Source organism: Cervus canadensis, chromosome 31 (assembly GCF_019320065.1).
Source record: "Cervus canadensis isolate Bull #8, Minnesota chromosome 31, ASM1932006v1, whole genome shotgun sequence".
NCBI classification, from domain to species: domain Eukaryota; kingdom Metazoa; phylum Chordata; class Mammalia; order Artiodactyla; family Cervidae; genus Cervus; species Cervus canadensis.
In genome coordinates, this window is record NC_057416.1 from 14,548,192 (window position 1) to 14,569,469 (window position 21,278).

The following is a 21,278-nucleotide window of genomic DNA, read 5'->3' on the forward strand; positions in this document are numbered from 1 at the left end:
GATGGAGCCTCTGGGCTGGATGCTGGCACTTCTGGTCCTGGCACCTTCTGGTCTCTGTGGTCACCAGCATCTCTGCCTCCCAGGGGGACTGACTGGACTTTTTACTCCTCGTGGTTCCTTAAGCCTATATTCAGCCAAGAATATCCCACAACAAACCTCCTTGACAACAAAACACCAAAGCCTTATAGCTCTAATGACACATCTCTTTCCATTAGCATGAGTACCATTTGCCTTTTAGCACACACACTGTGACAGTGTGGCTGGAGCATCAGCTACACTCCTGGCTGGGGATCAGCAATTTTTCTACCTAGGCCCTGCTGTTGTGTCTGGATCCATCCTCCAGACACCCTTCTCCCATCATGATGATAAATGTCTCTACTACGGTCTTTTGCTGTTCTTGGGACACACGTAAGATTATGCTAGTTCAGCAGGCAGATTTTGAAATTCTTTGGCTTTTAAACAGAAAGAATCAGGCCACTAATCAATTGTCTTCCTGGTCCTCTGCCCCTTAGTTGCTCATGGTTGCAAAATGATACTCAGGGAAAGGCAACACTCAGTTACTTTACCAGCCGAAATGCAGATAGATATTTTGGTGGATGGTGACATCTGTCTCCTCCACCAGTGGTGTCCAGGACTCAAGATCTTGCCATGCTCTATGTAATGTGAGGACAGCAAAGGGATTTGAGCTGCATCCATATGCTGATGACCAAGTACTCACAACATTCCCGGTATGGTGCCACTTACTTGCAGGTAACAGTGTTTCTGCTCTCAACAGTCCCCTCTGACTAGGTTCCATTTATTTCTCCTTGATGTGCTGAAAACTCCTGCAGTTTCTGAGAGGCTTGGTGTGACTTGTTTATCAAGTGGTGTGATGACAGAGGGATTTATCTCCAAAGCACTGCCATCATAGCTGGGTTCTCTCACTCTCTTGATTCCAGAGCAATGCCTTTGTGTTGAAGTGACATTTCTTCCTGGAACATGTGCTCTTTGTCTCCTTAGACATGGGCCTGTTCCTCTGAATGATAAAATTCAGGTTTGGAGACCTTACAGCATTTTCTTCAATGTTCCTTTCCCATATTTCTGAAGCAAACCCCTTCTGGTTCTGAGGGAACCACACACCCCTCTGTGTGCAGAGGGTATTTGCCAGTGCCTGCTTCTTGGGATCAGAGATGAGCTTCTGAAAAAATATAGACATCCTGGGGCCAAGGAGGAGCTTAGTCAGCAGTTACCAGCTAGCTTGAGAAAGGAAAAGTACATTTATCAAGGATAAAATCTTACCCTGTAAGTGTCTCTCTCTCTCTCTTCTTTTCTGTCTCTATAGGTTAACTTTTCCTGGACATTACACAAATGCAATCATGTAATATGTGGTCTTTTTCTCAGTTTTAGAGGAAACAACATTGTCTTGCACCAATAAATGTGATGGTAGCTGCAGATTTTTCAAAGAATCTTTTTATCAAGTTGATGAAATTTTTTCCATCTCTAGTTTTGAGACTTTTTTTATCATGACTGAGTGTTAGATATTGACAAATGCTTTTTTTCTATGTGTTGACATGATCATATGGTTTTTGTCCTTTATTCATATTATGTTAAAATTATTTTACATTGACTTTTAGATATTAAGTCAACTTTGTACTCATATTCAGTCATTGTGTATAATCCTTTTGATATGTTGTTGAATTCAGCTTGCTGACATTTTGTTGAGAATTTTTGCATTTAGACTCATGAAGAATATTGGGCTGTAGTTTTCTTTTCTTGTGATGTCTTTGTCTGGTTTTAGTATTAGGGGAATACTAGCCTTGAGTATGGAGAAGGCAATGGCACCCCACTCCAGTACTCTTGCCTAGAAAATCCCATGGATGGAGGAGCCTGGTAGGCTGCGGTCCATGGGGTTGCTAAGAGTCGGACACGATTGAGCGACTTCACTTTCATGTTTCACTTTCATGCATTGGAGAAGGAAATGGCAACCCACTCCAGTGTTCTTGCCTGGAGAATCCCAGGGATGGGGGAGCCTGGTGGGCTGCCGTCTATGGGGTCGCACAGAGTTGGACACAACTGAAGTGACTTAGCAGCAGCAGCCTTGAGTGACTAGTTGGGAAGTGTTCGCTCTTGTGTTTTGTGGTAGAGTTTTGAAGGAGTGGTGTTGTTTGTCCTTTAGATATTTTATAGCATACACCTGTGAAGACATCTCGATCTAGTCTTTTATTTGAAGAAAGATTTTCAATTAATAATTTAAATTCTTTACTTGTTATGGATCTGTTCTTATTTTATCCTTTTCACTCAGTCAATTTTGTTACTGTGTACCTTTTTTGAATCTTCTTATTTCATCTACGTTGCCTAATTTGTTAGCATAAAAGTATTCATAGCATGTCCTTACAATCCTTTTACTTTCTGTAGGATTGGTAGTGATGTCTCATCTTTCATCCCTGAGTTTAGTAATTTGAGCATAATGATTTTAAGATTCACCTACATTGTTGTATCAGTTGTCCACTCTTCCTCCTCCTCTGTTATTTTTTTCCTTAGTTACTCTATATCCTTGCTAGCATTTGGTATTGTCAGTATATAACACATTTTCTTAAAGTATGCTGCTGCTGCTAAATTGCTTCAGTCATGTCCGACTCTGTGCAACCCCATAGATGGCAGCCCACCAGGCCCCTGATTCTCCAGGCAAGAACACTGGAGTGGGTTGCCATTTCCTTCTCCAGTGCGTGAAAGTGAAGTTGCTCAGTCGTGTCCGACTCCTAGCGACCCCATGGACTGCAGCCTACCAGGTTCCTCTGTCCAGGGATTTTCTAGGCAAGAGTACTGCAGTGGCTTGCAATTACCTTGTCTGTCTTAAAGTATAAATTCATGTAAATGAATGGTTGCAAATATAAACAATTATGTGTATTGCAAATAATCTTGAAGAATTATTGTGTTTTAGTAACTGAAGTGCTTCCCAGGTGGCACAGGGGTAAAATATCTGCCTGGCAATGCAGGAGATGTGGATTTGATCTCTGGGTCTGGAAGATCCCTTGCATTAGGAAATGGCAACCCACTGCAGTATTCTTGCCTGGAAAATTTCACGGACAGAAGGGCCTGGCGGACTATAGTCCATGGGGTTACAAAAGAGTCAGATGTGACTAAGCACATAGGGAACTTAAGTAGTTTATAGATCTCCCTCTTCTTTTGTTCTCTTATGTTGTATTAAGTCACTTTCTTTTCACTAAGGAAAGGAAGTTCATATTCTAGTCACTAGTGAACAGTTTAACCCATTGTAGCTGAGGTTAAGGAAAAGCACTGCTATTAGTATCCTGGCAGAAAAAAAAATCCCTAAATTACAATTGGGGGAAAATAGAGAAGGAACAACAAGTGATTAAATATTGTATGTGAAACTGAGGGACTAGGTTAGAATATGGTTATTTTCACAGTAGTTCTGGTCATATATGGTCACATTGCTGTCCCTAGACCAGAGCTCCACCTTTAGATTTCAGAAGCTGGGCAGCCAAATTGCACCAAACCGTATCTCTTAACAGTGAGTATGCTTTCCATTCAATTTTCCATTTTCCACCATCACTCTCTGGCCATGTTAACAGGGCCTCCTAGGAGACCAGAGGTCATGAGAAATTGGCAATAGCTGTGACTGATTCCCCAGTTTTCCCTGAGGCTGCCCGTTTGCTGCCTTTACTATGAAGTTATCAGCAAACAAAGCAGCTGGGTCAGGCTGAGTGAGGAGGAGGATGTGGGTGGGGTAGTCATTACTGGCCGCAGCGAGTACCCTGGGAAGTCCTGAGTTCATGAGCTTCCTTTTACTCTTGGGGCTCCAGTGTAAGTTGAGTGTGTAAAAGTGGAGAGAGAAAGGAGAAAAGAGGAAGAGGTAGAGGAAGAGAAAAACACAAAGACAAAATTTGTGACCAAGGAAAAGAGCTTTTAAAAAATACAAATGCAGTATACAACAAAGTTTCCCATTTTTACAGTAAAAATACTCACTCTGCCCTCTGCCTTCTAGTGCAGTGGCATGCTCTGATGGGGGGGAGGACCAGCACCATAGAAGTGGCTTGTTGTACCCACACGTGTCACTACAGCCTTACCTGAATCACAGTATGTACAGGATGGAGGCTGGATGAAGGGGAGGAGCAGTCCTGGCTTAGGTTGGAAGCCTGGCTCTGATGCTTACAGACCTCAACTCCTCTGGGCCTCAGTTTCCTCATGTGTGATGCAGTGGAGATAATATCCTTGTCTGCGTACATGCCTGCTTAGTTGCTTCAGTTATGTCCGACTCTTTGCAACCCCATAAACTGTAGCCCACCAGGCTCCTCTGTCCTTGGGATTCTCCAGCAAGAATACTGGAGTGGGTTGCCGTGCCCTCCTCCTGTGGCTCTTTCTGACTCTGGGATTGAACCTGCATCTCCCGCATTGCAGGTGAATTCTTTACTTTTGAGCCACGGGGGAAGCCCAGAGAATATCCTTATCAACGAGCTATTGTGGGGATCAAAATGAGCATGAAAGTTGGCATTCAATATAAAAACTCTCTGTTCACAATATCTTTGCTTTTTCCAGTTTTGAAACGTTATTCATGAGAGCTAGTTCTTAACTATCTCTTAACTGTCATATGTCTTTAAGGACATAGTGGGAATATAGGATTAAATAATTTCTTCTGGGTGTCTTTAACTTTCATTGCTTTGATGATTAGCACCCCAGATAGTTGCCAACAGGCAGCACTTGAAGGATTATGGCTCACAAAAGTTTAGTTCTTTTACTTAGTTACTGAAGCTTAGCATATTTTAGTTACTCTCAGTTTAGGTTTCATACTCTCTGGCCTTGCGGTATTACACCAAACTATCCTTCCCTCTTGAGGATTCTCCACAGTTTTTTCTCCATTAAACCCTGTAATGAGTTTTGTTACCAAGATGCCTGCTGTTTCCATGCCTACAAGTCCTGTTTTCCAAACTGGCTGTTCTCAGGCTGGCGAGAGTGAACTGATTTAACTCCAGAAACATTTTCAACTTCCCGAAAGCTTCAATGGCCAGGGGTGCTCCCACATATCCTCTTTGTTTTTTTTTTTTTTTTAAGTTTCTGCTTTCTTTACAGACATGACGATTTTCTGTAACGATCTCTAAAATGTAGCATCCATCAAGGCTGTTCTGTGGTTATCAATAAAAAACTCCCTATCTCCTCCCTGCTCTTCCTTTCCAGAATCTCTTGAATGCTTTGATCTCCAGCTGCTTTTTCGGTCATTTTGGCTTCCAGAACTTTTACCTGTTCTGGAGGAACATGTCATCCTTGAACTGCCTTGGCAATGACTTCCCATGGCATCTGACACCAAAGACTAAAAATAGCAAGATGAAGCCTAAAGCATTCTCCAAGGAAGTAAAATTGAATAACGTAACCAGATTATTCTTGGTTATCTTGCAGATATCCATGTAACCAGACGTCTACAAATGGCGGTGAGATCATTTCTAGCCGCCCTTTAATCTGTTGGCAGCTGGCTTCTGAAAGCTTCTTGTGAGTTTTTTTCTTTGTTTTCCCCCAAGCCAAAGGCAGCTAGCAGTATGTGAAACTTTCCGTACTGGATTGTCCTTTTGACTTTCACATGGACCTTTGTCAGGTCCCTTTTCCTTTCTTTCCTCATTTCAGGCTTGTTTTGGGGGTGGGGGGAAGGGAGCGTTCTACGTTTTCACAGCGGTTGCTAAGAAAGCATCTTCTCTGTTTATAGGCCCCTAACAAATAGTGACAGCTGAAAGACAAATATGGTATGGTGTTTGCAGGAGGAGGATGGAAGGCGGCCAGCAATTAGCAGCTCCAAGCACCAGCGCTCACAATGAGGCCTTTGAGAGTGGGGGTTGGCATTATGCTTCCACAGATTGCTTGCAATAATTTAAAAAGGTGCTTACTGCATGCCTTCAATCACAGACTTATTTCCAGAAATCAGCCAGGGTTGTATAACTTGATAGGGTTGTAAAATAACGTAGTCTTTTCTTTCTCAAAGAGGCCTTTGCTTATGAACGGGAGCCAAATCTCCATTCTCCAAATCTCCAATATGCATTTTCAGAACAGGGTTCTTGAACCTTCTAGTCAGAAGCTAGAGTGTCACCAGCCAGAAAAGGTAAGCCAGGTGTAGTTTCATTCATGTTCACCCTTTGTTTGGGAAACTTTACTCCATTCTGGTGGAGTGGCTCTAGAGCAGGAGTTTGGAAAAGCATTATGCAAAGAAAAGAGAATATGAAGTTGTCTTCCTATCTAATACTGATATCTCATAGGTATTTGGTTTCTTCACTTCCTAATTTTACAGTATAAAAGAAACGGCTGTGTGTGTGTTGCTCAGTCGCTCAGTCATGCCTGACCTTTGCGACCCTACGGACTGTAGCCTGCCAGGCTCTTCTCTTCATGGAATCCTCCAGGCAAGAATACTGGAGAGGATTGCCATTTCCTCCTCCAGGGGATTTTTCTGACTCTGGGATTGAACCTGCATCTCCTGCATTGCAGGTGGATTCTTTACCACTGAGCCACAAGGGAAGCCCCCAAAAGAAATGGTTCAGGTCAGTCGCTCAGTTGTGTCTGACTCTTTGCGACCCCGTGGACTGCAGCACGCCAGGCCTCCCCATCCATCACCAAGTCCCAGAGCCTGCTCAAACTCACGTCCCTTGACTCCATCCATTGATGCCATCCAACCATTTCATCCTCTGTCGTCCCCTTCTCTTCCAGCCTTCAATCTTTCCCAGAATCAGGGTCTTTTCCAATGAGTCAGCTCTTCGCATCAGGTGGCCAAAGTATTGGAGTTTCAGCTTCGGCATCAGTCCTTCCAATGAATATTCAGGACTGATTTCCTTTAGGATGGACTAGTTGGATCTCCTTGCTGTTCAAGGGAATCTCAAGAGTCTTCTCCAGCACCACAGTTCAAAAGCATCAATTGTTTGGCGTTTAGATTGCTTTTATAATAAAGACCAACTCTCACATCCATACATGACTACTGGAAAAACCATAGCTTTGACTAGATGGACCTTTGTTGGCAAATAATGCCTCTGCTTTTTAATATGCTATCTAGGTTGGTCATAAGTTTTCTTCTAAGGAACAAATGTCTTTTAATTTCATGGCTGCAGTCACCATCTGCAGTGATTTTGGAGGCTAAAAAAATAAAACCTGTCACTGTTTCCACTGTTTCCCCATATATTTGCCATGAAGTGATGGGACAGATGCCATGATCTTAGTTTTCTGAATGTTGAGTTTTAAGTCAATTTTTTCACTCTCCTCTTTCACTTTGATCAAGAGGCTCTTTAGTTCTTTTTCACTTTCTGCCATAAGGGTGATGTCATCTGCATATCTGAGGTTATTGATATTTCTCCCGGCAATCTTGAATCCAGCTTGTGCTTCATCCAGTCTAGCATTTCTCGTGATGTACTCTGCATGTAAGTTAACTAAACAGGGTGACAATATACAGCCTTGACATACTCCTTACCCAATTTGGAACCAGTCTGTTGTTCCATGTCCAGTTCTAACTGTTGCTTCTTGACCTGCATACAGATTTCTCAGGCAGCAGGTCAGGTGATCTGGTATTCCCATCTCTTGAAGAATTTTCCAGTTTGTTGTGATCCACACAGTCAAAGGCTTTGGCGTAGTCAATAAAGCAGAAGTAGATATTTTTCTCAAACTCTCTTGCTTTTTTGATGATCCAGTGGATGTTGAAATTTGATCTCTGGTGCCTCTGCCTTTTCTAAATCCAGCTTGAACATCTGGAAATTCATGGTTCACATACTGTTGAAGCCTGGCTTGGAGAATTTTGAGCATTACTTTGCTAGCGTGTGAGATGAGTGCAATTATGTGGTAGTTTGAGTGTTCTTTGGCATTGCCCTTCTTTGGTATTGGAATGAAAACTGACCTTTTTCAGTCCTGTGGCCACTGCTGAATTTTCCAAATTTGCTGGCATATTGAGTGCAGCACTTTCACAGCAGGAGGGGACACAGCCCCGCCCTTTAACAGAAAATTGAATTAAAAATTTACTGAGCATGTCCCCATCCATCAGAACAAGACCCAGTTTCCCCCTCAGTCAGTCTCTCCCATCAGGAATCTTCCATAAGCCTCTTATCCTTCTCTGTCAGAGGGCAGACAGACTGAAAACCACAATCTCAGAAAGCTAACTAATCTGATCACATGGACCACTGCTGCTGCGGCTGCTAAGTCACTTCAGTCATGTCTGATTATGTGCGACCCCATAGACGGCAGCCCACCAGGCTCCCCCGTCCCTGGGATTCTCCAGGCAAAAACACTGGAGTGGGTTGCCATTTCCTTCTCCAATGCATGAAAGTGAAAACTGAAAGTGAAGTTGCTCAGTTGTGTCCGACTCTTAGCAACCTCATGAATTGCAGCCCACCAAGCTCCTCCGTCCATGGGATTTTCCAGGCAAGAGTATTGAAGTGGGGTGCCATTGCCTTCTCCCACATGGACCACAGCCTTGTATAATTCAATGAAACTATGAGCCATGCTGTGTAGGGCCACCCATGATGGATGGGTCATGGTGGAGAGTTCTGACAAAGCACGGTCCATTGGAGAAGGGAATGGCAAACCACTTAAGCATTCTTGCCTTGAGAACCCCATGAACAGTATGAAGAGGCAAAAAGATAGGACACTGAAAGGTGAACTCCCCAGATTGATAGGTACACAGATACTACTGGAGAAGAGTGGAGAAATAATTTCAGAAAGAATGAAGAGATGGAGCCAGAGCAAAAACAACACCCAGTTGTGGATGCGACTGGTGATGGAAGTAAAAGTCCGATTCTGTAAAGAAAAATGCTGCATGGGAACCAGCAATGTTAGGTCCATGAATCAAGGCAAATTGAAAGTGGTCAAACAGGAGATGGCAAGAGTAAACACTGACATTTTAGGAATCAGTGAACTAAAATGGACTGGAATGGGTGATTTTAACTCAGATAACCATTGTATCTAGTACTGTGCGCAGCAATCCCTTAGAAGAAATGGAATAGCCCTCGCAGTCAACAAGAGAGTCCAAAATGCAGTACTTGGATGCAATCTCAAAAATGACAGAATGATCTCTGTTCATTTCCAAGGCTAAGAAATGGTTATCTGAGATAAAATAGGATGTGAGATAATACTTACTGGAAAGGAGGCCATAGAAGACAGATGAGGAAAACAGACAGTGATGTCAAGGAACACAATGATGCGTGATGGAGGGGATGATGACAGGACCTCTTCTAATGTCCTTCACACATACATCAACTTTACACTCGTTCACACCCCCGCCCCCCATCCCCAGCCCTAGAGGTATATCTTGTAAATTTCAGTTTACAAGGGAACAGAAGAAGGCATACATTACTTGTCCAGGATATGCAATGGATGGTGGAGCTGTGGACTGAATCCAGGCGGCTTGATTCAGAACCATGGCTCTCTGTTGACTCCGTTGGGAGGCCTCCATTCTCCAAGCCTCAGCTTGTGTTCACCGTCTTTTAGTTTGATCGACAGCATTTTTGGTTCTGGGGAAACTGCGCAGAGAAAACTTTTCTACCGATTTAGTAGGAAGAACACCTAGCTTGCCTGTCTTCTTTTTCCGTAAGCCTCCTCTAAGGGGACATTATGTATGTAAAATTCTGGAATGACTTTGGAGAAAAAATAGGCAATGCTGATATGGAAAGAATAATAAAACTCTCAGTGTTCATTCTTTTCCCAACTCAGTGTACCATTCACAATCTGAACGTCTCAGTTCAATACCACCATCTTCAGATTTTCATTAACCCACAAGTGCCTGGATTTATTTTTTCTGGAATCTAAAATTATGTCAGAAACCATCCATAGGCAGGTGATATCAGGTAATCAGAGGAGAAAAATTCAAGTACATATTGGAAAGATTTCATTTCCGTTGAAGAACTGAGATACATATTTGTTAATAGAATTGATTAGGCAGGGTTTGTCCTTGGCTTCAGGATGAAATTCAAATTTCTCATTGTCAAGGGCCATACTTGCCTCTTCATCCTCTGGTGCAGTGCATGAGTCTGCAAATTCAATTCTCTCTGCTTTAATCCCTTCTTGGCCTCTTCACTTAGGAACCTCTAGTGTAAATTTTCTCCTTTACTAACTCAGGTTATTAGGCAATACTTTAAATATGCACTTAAAAAGAAATTTGAAGAGTTTCAATACTGGCCCTTGAAACTAAGGTTGAATGGAGACTTCTTTTCATTTTATACCCATGTGATTATTTTGTAAAATTTCCATATTATTATTTTTGAAAAGAAACCTAACTAATTTAAAATGAAAAGGCTTTAATTATTTTGAATGTTTATGGAGCATACTTTAAAAAAATTATTTCTAACTGAAGGATAATTGCTTTACAGTATTGTGTCAATTTCTACTAGATATCAACATGAATCAGCCATAGGTTTACCCATGTCCCCTCCCACTTGAACATCTCTCCTGCTGCTCTCCCCATCCCACCCCTCTAGGTTGTCACTGAACCCCTGTTTGAGTTCCCCGAGTCATACAACAAATTCCCACTGGCTATCTATTTTGCATATGGTAATGTATGTTTCCATGTTAGTCTCTCCTTACACCCCACTCCCTCATTCCTCCCCTGCCAGCTGTGTCCATAAGCCTTTTCTCTACGTCTGTGTCTCCACTGGGGTATGGAGCATATTTTTTATGTGGCAAGGATCTGAGGGCGGCCTTGGGAAGCTCCTCCCCTGGGCAGTGAGGGGCAGTGGAATTTTTATCGTGTGAGAGATGATACCCATGCAGTGGGTTATGATACAGCCTGCTCCCCTGGCAGCAAGATCCGCTTGTTATAGGCGCACAGAACAAGCAGTGGAGGGTGAGAAGGGGTGGCAGCATTAAAGAAAGGTTTGCAGAGGAGAGAATATTTTAGCTGGATTTTGAAGGATGTAGTCACCCACTCAGACAATATTGTTGAATGCCTATTCTATGTAGGCTCCATGACAGGCGCAGGGTGTGAGGAAGGGGGAAAAAGGCCCATCCTCTGTGGATACAGAAGCCAGGAGTTGGCATTGGTGGCTGCTGTGGGCAGTGATCTGGGTGGCGGGAGGCAGTGTCGGGCTCAGATGTCAGCGGCGAGGGAAGCCATCGTCTGCCCAGTCCAGCACCGACCAGTTGTCCCGAGGGGCACAGATCCAAAGTCCAGCCTCATCAGGCTGCCGCCCTGCAGAGGCCAGCGGAGGACGATGTCTGCCCCCACCATTGCTAGGAGGATCCTCAGGTTTCCCTTGTACCCAGAGCAACTTGGGAAGGAAGAGGAAAGGGGAGGGAAAACTGGTTAGCCAGTGTGCTTTGCGCTTAATGAGTCTTTGTCAAAATTAAATTGTCTTAAACCAGAAATGTCTGAGATGCTAATTGCTAAATTTGAGCTAAAGTAAATTTTTACTGCTGCCCAACAGGGTAAGAGTTCTTGGGGCAGTTTGGTTGGCTACACAGTGTATGATCCAGTTGATAAGAAATATCTGAAATAGGCAAATTCATAGAGACAGAAAGTACCATTAGGTACCATCCTAATCTGGTACCATGTTGCTTAACAGATTACATATAGCTTTACATTATTTCTACCAAAGAATAAACTTCTAAAAAAAAAAAAAAAACCACAACTGGTAATCATAGATAGCTCTGCAGAAATAAAGCAATCCACAAGGTGTATAAACTCAGTGTGAGATGACACTTATAAAATCAAAAACTTTGGGTTAAGTCAGTGTTTTATCTTTTTGATTTCTCTTATGCTTCAAAGAGAACAAATGACATGTTATGTTCTAAATCAGAGCGCTTCTTATAGCTATTAAGTATACTGATTCAGAACAAGTTTTTGAAAATTTTCATTTTTACTTTTACGTCTATTGATATTGTTATCACAGAAAAATTATATGTGGAAAATAAATTACCATCATTCTTTTTTAAGAGCAAGACTGGAAGTGGGCCATTTCTCATATTGTTTTTATTATTCCTGCAGTTGGCTTGGCTTGGAGCTGCATAGTTGTCACGGACCCCACCATTTCCTTTTATCCTTAACCCGGTCATTGGCCAAGTCTTGCTTATTTTATTTTTGTAACCCCTCTCACACGTTTTCCACTGCTGCTGCGTTACTGTAGACTCTCCTTTCCCTCACCTGGACCAGCATGGCTGCCGGCTTCTTGGCGTCCATATTGCTCCCTCTGAAGGCTCCAGGGTCATCATCTTAAGCTTCGTGTCATGTCGCCCAGGTCACTTCCCACACGCTCTTCACCATGCTTTCCTTGATTCAATCTTCATTTTATCTCGTACTTTGGTCTGTCTTCTTTACACAGCTGTATCATCTCTAACATTTCTTCCTTCTTTTTCTGTGTGAACTAGAGAGTTTATACCTTTAAATGCTTCTGAAAAGAAGAAACATTCTTTTCTTTTTTTTGAAGCTCCTTAATCATATACCATTCATTTTTCCTGTAGGATGAGAGTTATCCCTGTCAGCTGCTTGGAATCCTTTTTGAAACAAGACAGCAGAGAAATAAACTACGGACATGGGTGTCTTAATTATTTATCCTGGTCTCCAGAAAGTGTTACGCCCATAGCAGGAAGATTGTGCATAGCATAATTACTTCTCTGTGAAGCAACATGTGTATGTAGAGAAAGTTCATGAAGTACACAAGGCATTGTCTTTCTTCTTCACCTTTATTTTTTTTTAGAAGACAGTATTTTATTTTATTTATTTTTTGTCTGTGCCACAGGGCATGTGGAATCTGAGTTCCCTGACCAGAGATCAAACCCATAACCCCCTGCACTGGAGGTGCAGAGTCTTAACTACTAGACTCCCAGGGGAATCTCAGACATTTTAGTTTTTATCTCTCAAATTTTGTCTATATTTTGCACTGATTTCTCTTAATTCCCTTCATTAACATTCAGTTTCCTCCAAGTCTCTGTTCATCCTTTCCTGGCATCTCTCTGTTTTATCTAGGTATGTAGTAATATTTAGGCTGACTCTTTTTGTTAAATAGCTTTATTATGGAGATAAAATTTTAAAATATTAAAATTTTTGCTTTCTTCAGTCAAAAACCTTTGCTTCTTCTGCCCTCAGTATTCATTTAAATATGATTTCTATAGGAGAAATACCAAGAGAAAGGCCAAGTTAACAGTCATTATTAATATGATTGAAAAACAGAATGATATAAAGTATTGTCTTGCAAGCATTTCCTTGAAAAAGGTTTCCTACTTCCCATTATCAGATTAATAACTGACCATAGAGGCTTCAGATTAATTGAGCATTAACTGAGCATAGATGCTTCAGTTCAGAGAGATTTTTAATAACACAGAGAAGACTGCTCAGTCACTTTAGTTGTGTTTGACTCTTTGCGACCCCATGGACTGTAGCCCACCAGGTTCCTCTGTCCATGGATTTTCAGGCAAGAATACTGGAGTGGGTTGCCATTTCCTTCTTCAGCAGAAAAGAGACTCCTGCATATTTAGCTGGAGTAGGTAGAGGGGAAGGGGCTGGGTATAATGGAAGAAAAGGAAAAGCCAGGCCATATTCTTTCCTGGGAAATGAAAGAAAGATGGAGAAGAAGAGAAAGGATGAAGAAAGTGGGATGTCTCTTGGTTCCCACTGGAGGCCTATGCTTTCAGGTGAATTAACTTAGCAGTTTGGACCTCGGGCACATCACAAGTAAGCTGGGCAAAGCAGTGTGATCAAGCAGACGGGGGGCCCTGGGTTTGGGTTTTGCTATGCTACCATCATTCTTTATCTGATGGGCTTGCAGAGTTGACAAGGGAGAGCTCTACAGTGGTGCACATGATGGTAAGGTGAGGTGACCTCCGAGGCAGAGGCTGAAGGAAGGGCATGGCAACTGTTCAGTTAGCCTGCAGAAGCTAACACAAGCCTGAGTCAGCCAGGAAGTGACCATCTGGAGCAAACCAAGGCAGATCAGATCGCTAGCCACACCATGCTCAGATTTCAGCCCCGAGGGCCAGGGGACACCCAGGGGACAAGGGACCCAGCCCTGGAGACTAGAAGAGGTAGAGGACATCCTCTCCCAGACACTGGATCTTTCCCACCATCGTGAGGATGTTAAACGCTCCTTCTTCCCATTCACCTGGGAAGGAAGCCTAGGAGGGGAGGCTCGCCTGAAGGACCAAGCGTTTTTATCCTGATGAATGATTCTTTGGGGAAACGTTTTCTGTAAAGACTTCATGGACAGCTCAGAAATGAAAGGAACTCAATGATTCCATTGATTTTCTTCATTTTATCAATGAGGACATTGACCTTTTGGCCATTCCAATAACTTTCAGTGTCACAGATCACATGAGGACAGAGTTCAGGCTCCATAGTGCTGTTCTAGACGTCTAGTCTGGTTGTATGTCCATCACCCCCAGTCCCACTAGGGTTTCTGCAGATGGACTAGATCTCTGTGTTGGAACTGTCTGAGTAACTCATGGTTGGTAGCACTTTATCCACATTTCCTGCTCTGTTATTTTTCTGTTTCTAGCTTTTAACTCTGTTTTTATGTCATTTCCTTCTTAAGAACGATTAGCTTATATGACAGTTTTTTGTTTTATACAAAATATGCTTTAAATATTATTGATTTAAAATGTTTTTTAATGCTATATTCTGACTGTCTTCTTCAAACATCTAGACTCTGAAACTTAGTAGTGCAGCCAAGAGGTGTATCTACAAGTAAATCCAAATATTCGCTGCTAATTATAATCAGCCAAAATGGTAACTTCAAAAGGAAAGGAAGGACAAGAAACTAACCTTTATTTAGGGTCAACTGTGTGTTCAATTTTGCCTGTATATTTTAATCTCATTTACTTCTCAGATAAGCTCTATGTGATTTTTAAAAATTGTATCCATTTACAAGCTAACTGAATTTGTCACCAGTTCAGGGCAACTTCCTTAGAAACCTAAGCGAGTCTGAATTTGAACGATGTCCTTTTCATACTGTTTTACTGATTTGTGTTGGCAAAGCAAGGCATTCATTCTCTTATACTTTTTCTTTTGGTTAATCCTGAATTTCAGAATGATCCTCAAAAAATATGCCATTATCAGCACCTGCAGAGTCAAAAAGTTGCCACGTTTGAATTTGAAGTTTACACCATGTTCCTTGTTGCTTATTTAAATCTTTTCTTGCCGGGAAAAATAGCTCCTGAAGTAGGAAGATTATTCATGACCCCATTTAAAAAGCAGGTCATCTCATCTATGCGTCATCAGTGTTGAGAAGTGTGCTGTGGTTTTCAATACAGCTGTCTAGTGATTTATCTTTAATAGTGAAAGAAATACCAAGCCCATTAATCCAGGGGCAGATGTCTGTTAAGCTTGTTGTCATATCGTCTGACAGCTGACCAAAGGCTAACTGTTTGTTGGGGGGGGGTGGTGGTGGTGGTAGTGGGAAGTCGAGATAGCAGTAGATCAGAGTTCATAAGCATTTTGAGATTCCTCCATTAGAAGAAAGAAGGAAGGGAAAGGGAGAGAAGATGATATTTTAGGGGCTTCATTGTAAATACTTTGAACAAATAGTACCAGTGTTTTTCTTAGGGAATAGGTCAAAGATCAACTTGCTAGTTCCAACTCATTTCTGTCCACCAGTAACTATCTTTCTTAGCTGATGAGTTGGGGGAAAATGCCAGTAATTCTAGGCAGAAGCTTATGCTATCAGCAACTCTGATAAGCTATCTAACAACTGCCTGGTTTGTACAGGAGCAGACTTCGAAGGAGGGATTTTCTTACTAGCAAAGTAAGCCTACAGATGGTCAACAGACACATGAAAAGATGTTCAACATCACTCAACATTAGGGAGATGCAAATCGAAACCACAATGAGGTATCACATCACACCTGTCAGAATGGTTATCGAAAAGCCAGGAAATAACAAGCGTTGGTGAGGGTGTAGAGAAAAGGGAACTTTTGTGCACTGTTGGTGGGAAGGTAAATCAGTGCAGCCACTGTGGGAAACAGTATGGAAGTTCCTCAAAATTATTAAAAAATAAAACTACCATATAATCCAGCAATTCCACTTCTAGGTATTTACCTGAATAAAACAACAGTAATTTGGAAAGATATCCACACCCGCATGTTCATTGCAGCATTATTTACAGTATCCAAGACCTGGAAGCAACCTAGGTGTTCACTGACAGACAAATGCATAAAGAAGATGCAGTGTAAATATGCAATGGAAGATTACTCAGCCATAGCAAGAATGAAATTTGTGCTATTTGTGATGACATGGATGGATCCAGAGGATATTATGCCAAGTGAAATTAGACAGAGAAAGAAGAATACCACAAGATCTCACTTACATTTAGAGTCTAAAAAACAAAACAAACAAACAAAAAAAAACAAAACAATGAACAAATAAAAACCAGACTTGTAGACACAGAGAACAGATGAAGTGTTGCTGATGGGGAGAAGGAGAGGGGACAGGGCGTAATAGGTAAAGGAGATTAATAGTTGCAAATTTTCAGTACATAATAAGTCACAAGGATGTAGTATGTAGCAGATAGTAATACTGTAATACAGACAATAATACCATAATAATTTTGAAGGTGATGAATAGTTACTAAGCTTGTTGTGGTGGTCATCTTTTAGTGTGTTTGTCAGATCACTAGGTTGTACACCCGAAATGAACATAATACTGTACATCGACTATGCTTCAGAAAAATTTTAAAAAGTAATCAAGCCTCATGTCCCAGGTCTGGCCTATGGTGACACACACATGTTCTGAATAGCTCTATGACTATGTATTTGTTTTGTTTTGAGTTAAATATCTTCTATCGATAATGAGTCCCAAAACGAGCCCAGTGGAATGATCAACAGGAGTCGAGTCTGGCCATGTCAGAGCCCTGGGTCTCAGGCCCCTGGGGAGGTTAGTTGATATTTTGACAGCTTGCAGTCAGGAATCTTCAAGCCAGGATGCCTTGAATGTGTGGTCTTGATATCCTATTCCTTGTATGAAAGCTCATCTGCAGAAGAAAATCCAGGGGCAGAGGCTCAAATATAGACTAGTGGTTTTGAGCAATGGCAGTAGAAAGAGTACTATGGGTTGACATTGCATTAGAGACCCAATAAAGCCAATATTTATACCAGTCTAATCTTGAGACCAGTTTTAGTTGACGTGGTTAAATAGTGAGTGAGTCTTTAGAAAAGGTATGTTGATTCCTTGCCATTTTGTCTGAGGGAATTTCTCTAGGATAAATATTATCTGTAAACTCTTGAGCTTATACCTCATCATGGCATTATGAGTACTTACACCCTCAGGAGAAACACTGGTATTTCATGAGTATCCAGTCAACAACTTCTGGAGCCAATAGCACCCCCATTTGTGACAACCAAAATTGTCTTCATACATTGCCTGATGTCCCCTCGGAGAGGGACAAAATTGCTCTTGGTGAGAAGCACTGTGCTAGTGCATTATGAACATGTTTTAGATCTAACTTTTCTGGAATATATCTACTTTCAAAATAAATTATTACCCGTTCTCTCAGTTTTGATTCAAAACTTGTGCACTCAGCTAACTCCCAGGACAGTTTGTATGTCATATCCAACTCCTCTGTAGTTCATACATTTCTCATTTTAAGCTCTCTCTTCCTCTAGCCACCCCCTTAGCTATAAAAATGCCTAATGCATGCGATGGCTTATGGCAGGGAGATAATAAATATTATTCCTTTTCTCTCTTTATCTTTTTTTTCTTTCATCTACCAGTTCCTTGGATTGCAGCAGATTTTCTAGCCTAGTGGTAATTCTGTAGTTCTTGCCTCGGCTTTGTGTTCATTATTTTCATGAATTCTGGGGTTGACTTTGACTTTTTCTCACTGGTTTTGTAAACCTTGGTAAGGTTGAATTGAAGCATGGTTTATTTATTTCAGAGTCCTGTTCAATGTTAAATGTAAACTGATATGTTCAGTATGATTCCATTTTTTCACACACACACACACATATGCACACACACACAACAGGCTAATACACATGTGCAGGAAAACATTATGGAGGGATATGTTCCAAATGATAATCTTTACCCTAAATGAGATCCTTAGTGATTCAGTGTTTTTTCTTTCTGCTCATTTATATTTTCTAATTTTTCCTACAATACACATTTTGCTTATAAATTAAAAAAGACAAAAATGTTTGCAAAGTCATTCTCAAGCTTTCTGTCTGATCAGTGCGAGTTGACACTCACCCACGGGTGTTGTTAATGGTAACCAGAGTTTTGTTTTCAGTGGCGCTTATTTTTGGAAGACACTAGGACAACTGAGTCACCCATCGTATTTTAGGGAAAAGAATGAAACAAGAAACCCCAAAGGAACAGGTGAAGATTCGCTAGGCAGATTTCTGTCTTGTACTGAAAGTTTTTTGGGTCAAGATATATGTACGTGCATGAGCTCAGATGGAACTTTCCTGAGCCATGGCGGGGCTGAATTTAGCCGTGAGCTAAGGCTCTCAGTCACTCAGAGTGTCATCCAGCAGAGAATGGCTAGCTTATCCTGGGGCTTTGTTTATTGAAAAGAGGTCCAATGAGCACACCATGTTCTTAGAGCATGCTGGCCTTGCTCTTCTCCAAATGGCCTCACAGTACTAAGCATCTCCCTGAGCACCATCAGCTGCTGATGTGACTCACTGTCAGCCTTCAGGACCTTCGTGAATCACAGCTCACGGGCAGGCCCATGCTCAGCTGAGACATGCCAGTAATTGAAGTTATAGCCTCACTGGTTACTGTGTACTTTTAGAAACCCAAATTAGCTTTCCTCAGGGAAACACTATGGTGGTGGGCAAAAGCAGACACCTCTTTCTTGTCGTCTTGGGCACAGCTTGATGCTGCTGTGAGTGGCTAGCTGTTGATGATGGCAGAGTTTGCGAGAGGGAAGTGATAGAGAGGGAGGGAGCTGGGTGGATGTAGCTGTTTGACTCTTGAGTGCACATGATCTGATCAAAAGTGTTTAGCACCAGGCTCAGCTGGCTCAGAAGAAGGAGTACAAGCTTGGTAGATAGACCCCAGAGTCTGAATTCAGCTTTCATTGCATATTTTGTATTAACTTCTCATAGCCTCAGTGTCCTCATCTATAAAATGGGCACAGAGAAGATTTCCTCTTAGATCTGTTGTGAGGATAAAAGACACAGAATGCTTGTAAATGACAGTCTGGTATATAGCAGACATTCAGCATTCCTTTCTCTCTAGTTGGTTTCCAGGTTTGTGACTGACAATTCGAATAGATCAGGGGTTCACAGGTTTTTTTTTTCTTTTCTATAAAGGGACAGAGAGCAAGTATTTCAGGTTTTGTGGGTCAGGAGGCAAGATTGAGGATATTATGTACATATTTACATTTCAGAGAGAAAACTAATTTCTACCAATTTTGAATTGATGAAATCCAAATATAATAACAGGATAAAGGTTCTCCAATATAGACCTACCAGTGAAAAGAAAGGGATTCCTTTTCTGGGGAGACAACATTTGACTCAATTGGGGCTCAAAGTCAATGCTCCTTATCATCAGATCGATTGCCCATGTTCATCTGTACAAACCGTGCTTAACTTGCAGACCAAATAGACACAGGCAGCAGGCTGAATTTGGTCCACAGGCCATAGATTACAGTTTCTTGTTGTAGACTCTCTACAACTAATGCCGGTCTCTACTTGTGCTCTAACCCAATCATCCATGATGAGTAAATAATTTGAAATCATTATTGCTAATTAACAAACAATAATTGGAGGGCTACAATCTGGAAAGTAAGATGAAATAATTCAATCTGTAAATAGGCTTTTGGAAGCTGACAAAGTGCTTATTTTATCTGATCCATTTGTGGCTGAAATCAGGAAAACAGTAGGAAGAAATGATCAGGCCACACAAATTGACCACCTACACACAGAGATCAAGTGTGGATCATCATGGAAACAGACCCTCTATCAGGTTCTTTCTGCTTCTTATCAAATAAGAAGTGGACATGCCTATTTGTATTCATCCCCACCCCCTTTGTGCAAAGGAGGGATTAAAATTTGGCAGATATCAGAGGATCCCTTTCTGCTTTCCTTCCCCTGACCCGGCTGGCCAGTTGGTACACGGGTGTGAGTCCACAGCCCACTGAGGCTGACGAGTAGAGACAGTGCTCTACGGGGCTTGTTGTGTTGGTTTCACAACAAAATGGATCCTATTCTACCTACCAAGGCAACCATTAATGGCATAAATGAGGAATTTCATTGATGATCATGCATTGACATAAAATTAAGTAAAATAGGTCACTAAGCATCAGTTTTGGAGCAAAAAAATAATTCAGCATTTGACCCAGAGTTCTGGCATCCACAGTGAGGAAGCACAGCAGGAGGGCTGAACGCTGGTTACGGCCAGTCTGGATCTGACAGCAGTGTTGGCATGGCTGTGTCAGACGTCTGGGCAAAATGTAAAGCTGTTTAGGGATTCTTTGTACTATTTTCATTCTTTTTTTTTTTTTTTTCGCCTGTCGCATGTGGCATACAGGATCCCCGACCAGGGATCAAACCCATGCCTCCTGCACTGAAAGCGCAGATGTCTATCACTGGTTAAGAACCACAGGACCCCCAGGGAAGTCCCTGTTTAGGCATTCTTGAGCTTGGGCTTTGGCAGAATTGCTGCTGCATCTCAACAGATTCTGCAGAGAATAACAGATGATAAAATTCTCCAGTGGGACAAGGAAGTCCGGATTTTGATGCACGTGGTTTTATAATCCCAGATTTATATATTTAGCATGCTGATCATTTGGCAGATTCTCTTGCAGAAAGTTCACCAACAGCATCCTGTGTTTGATCAGATTCACCTGGTTAAATTACCCATAAATGTCCTCACAAAACCAGGGACTAAAAGAATAATAATAATAATTCGTCCTACAATGGGAACATACCTTTGTGGAAAGCTAATACATGGGGGAAACTGCCCAGTGGAATAGAGGGGATCAGGGTGGGTGTTGAGGTGAAGCTACATGATAAGACAACATTGATAACTAAATTGCCAACAGAGGAACGTCCGTGTTTCTGAGTATGTGAGTGATAGATCTGGAAGAGGGCTGAAGCACATAGAGCCTGAAAGGACTCCAGTTTATTAGAAAGTATCCAAGTGGGAGAGCTAGCTGCTTACTATCTGTTGAGGTAAAGGAATGACACCCCATGGCAACACCTAGTTTGAGATTCATTGAGCGCTTGTGAGTATTAACAGTTTGCCATGCCAATGGTGATAAAGCTTTTTTTGGGGCAAGGATGTTGAACTGAAGATAGTTGAATTTGTAAAGTGCTTACAACTTCTTGTAATTAACTTCTCCTTAGAAAAATAGCTATTTTTGAGGCAGAAATATTTTAAAATGTGTTGTTTTAGCTGAAGG

The 21,278-nt window shown here is 41.7% G+C and overlaps 1 long non-coding RNA gene across 1 annotated transcript in view; it reads left to right on the forward strand.

The window, feature by feature from the left end:
• LOC122432466 overlaps window positions 1-21,278 on the forward strand; it is a 111,799-nt gene that overhangs the window by 14,780 nt on the left and 75,741 nt on the right. The window lies entirely within an intron of this gene.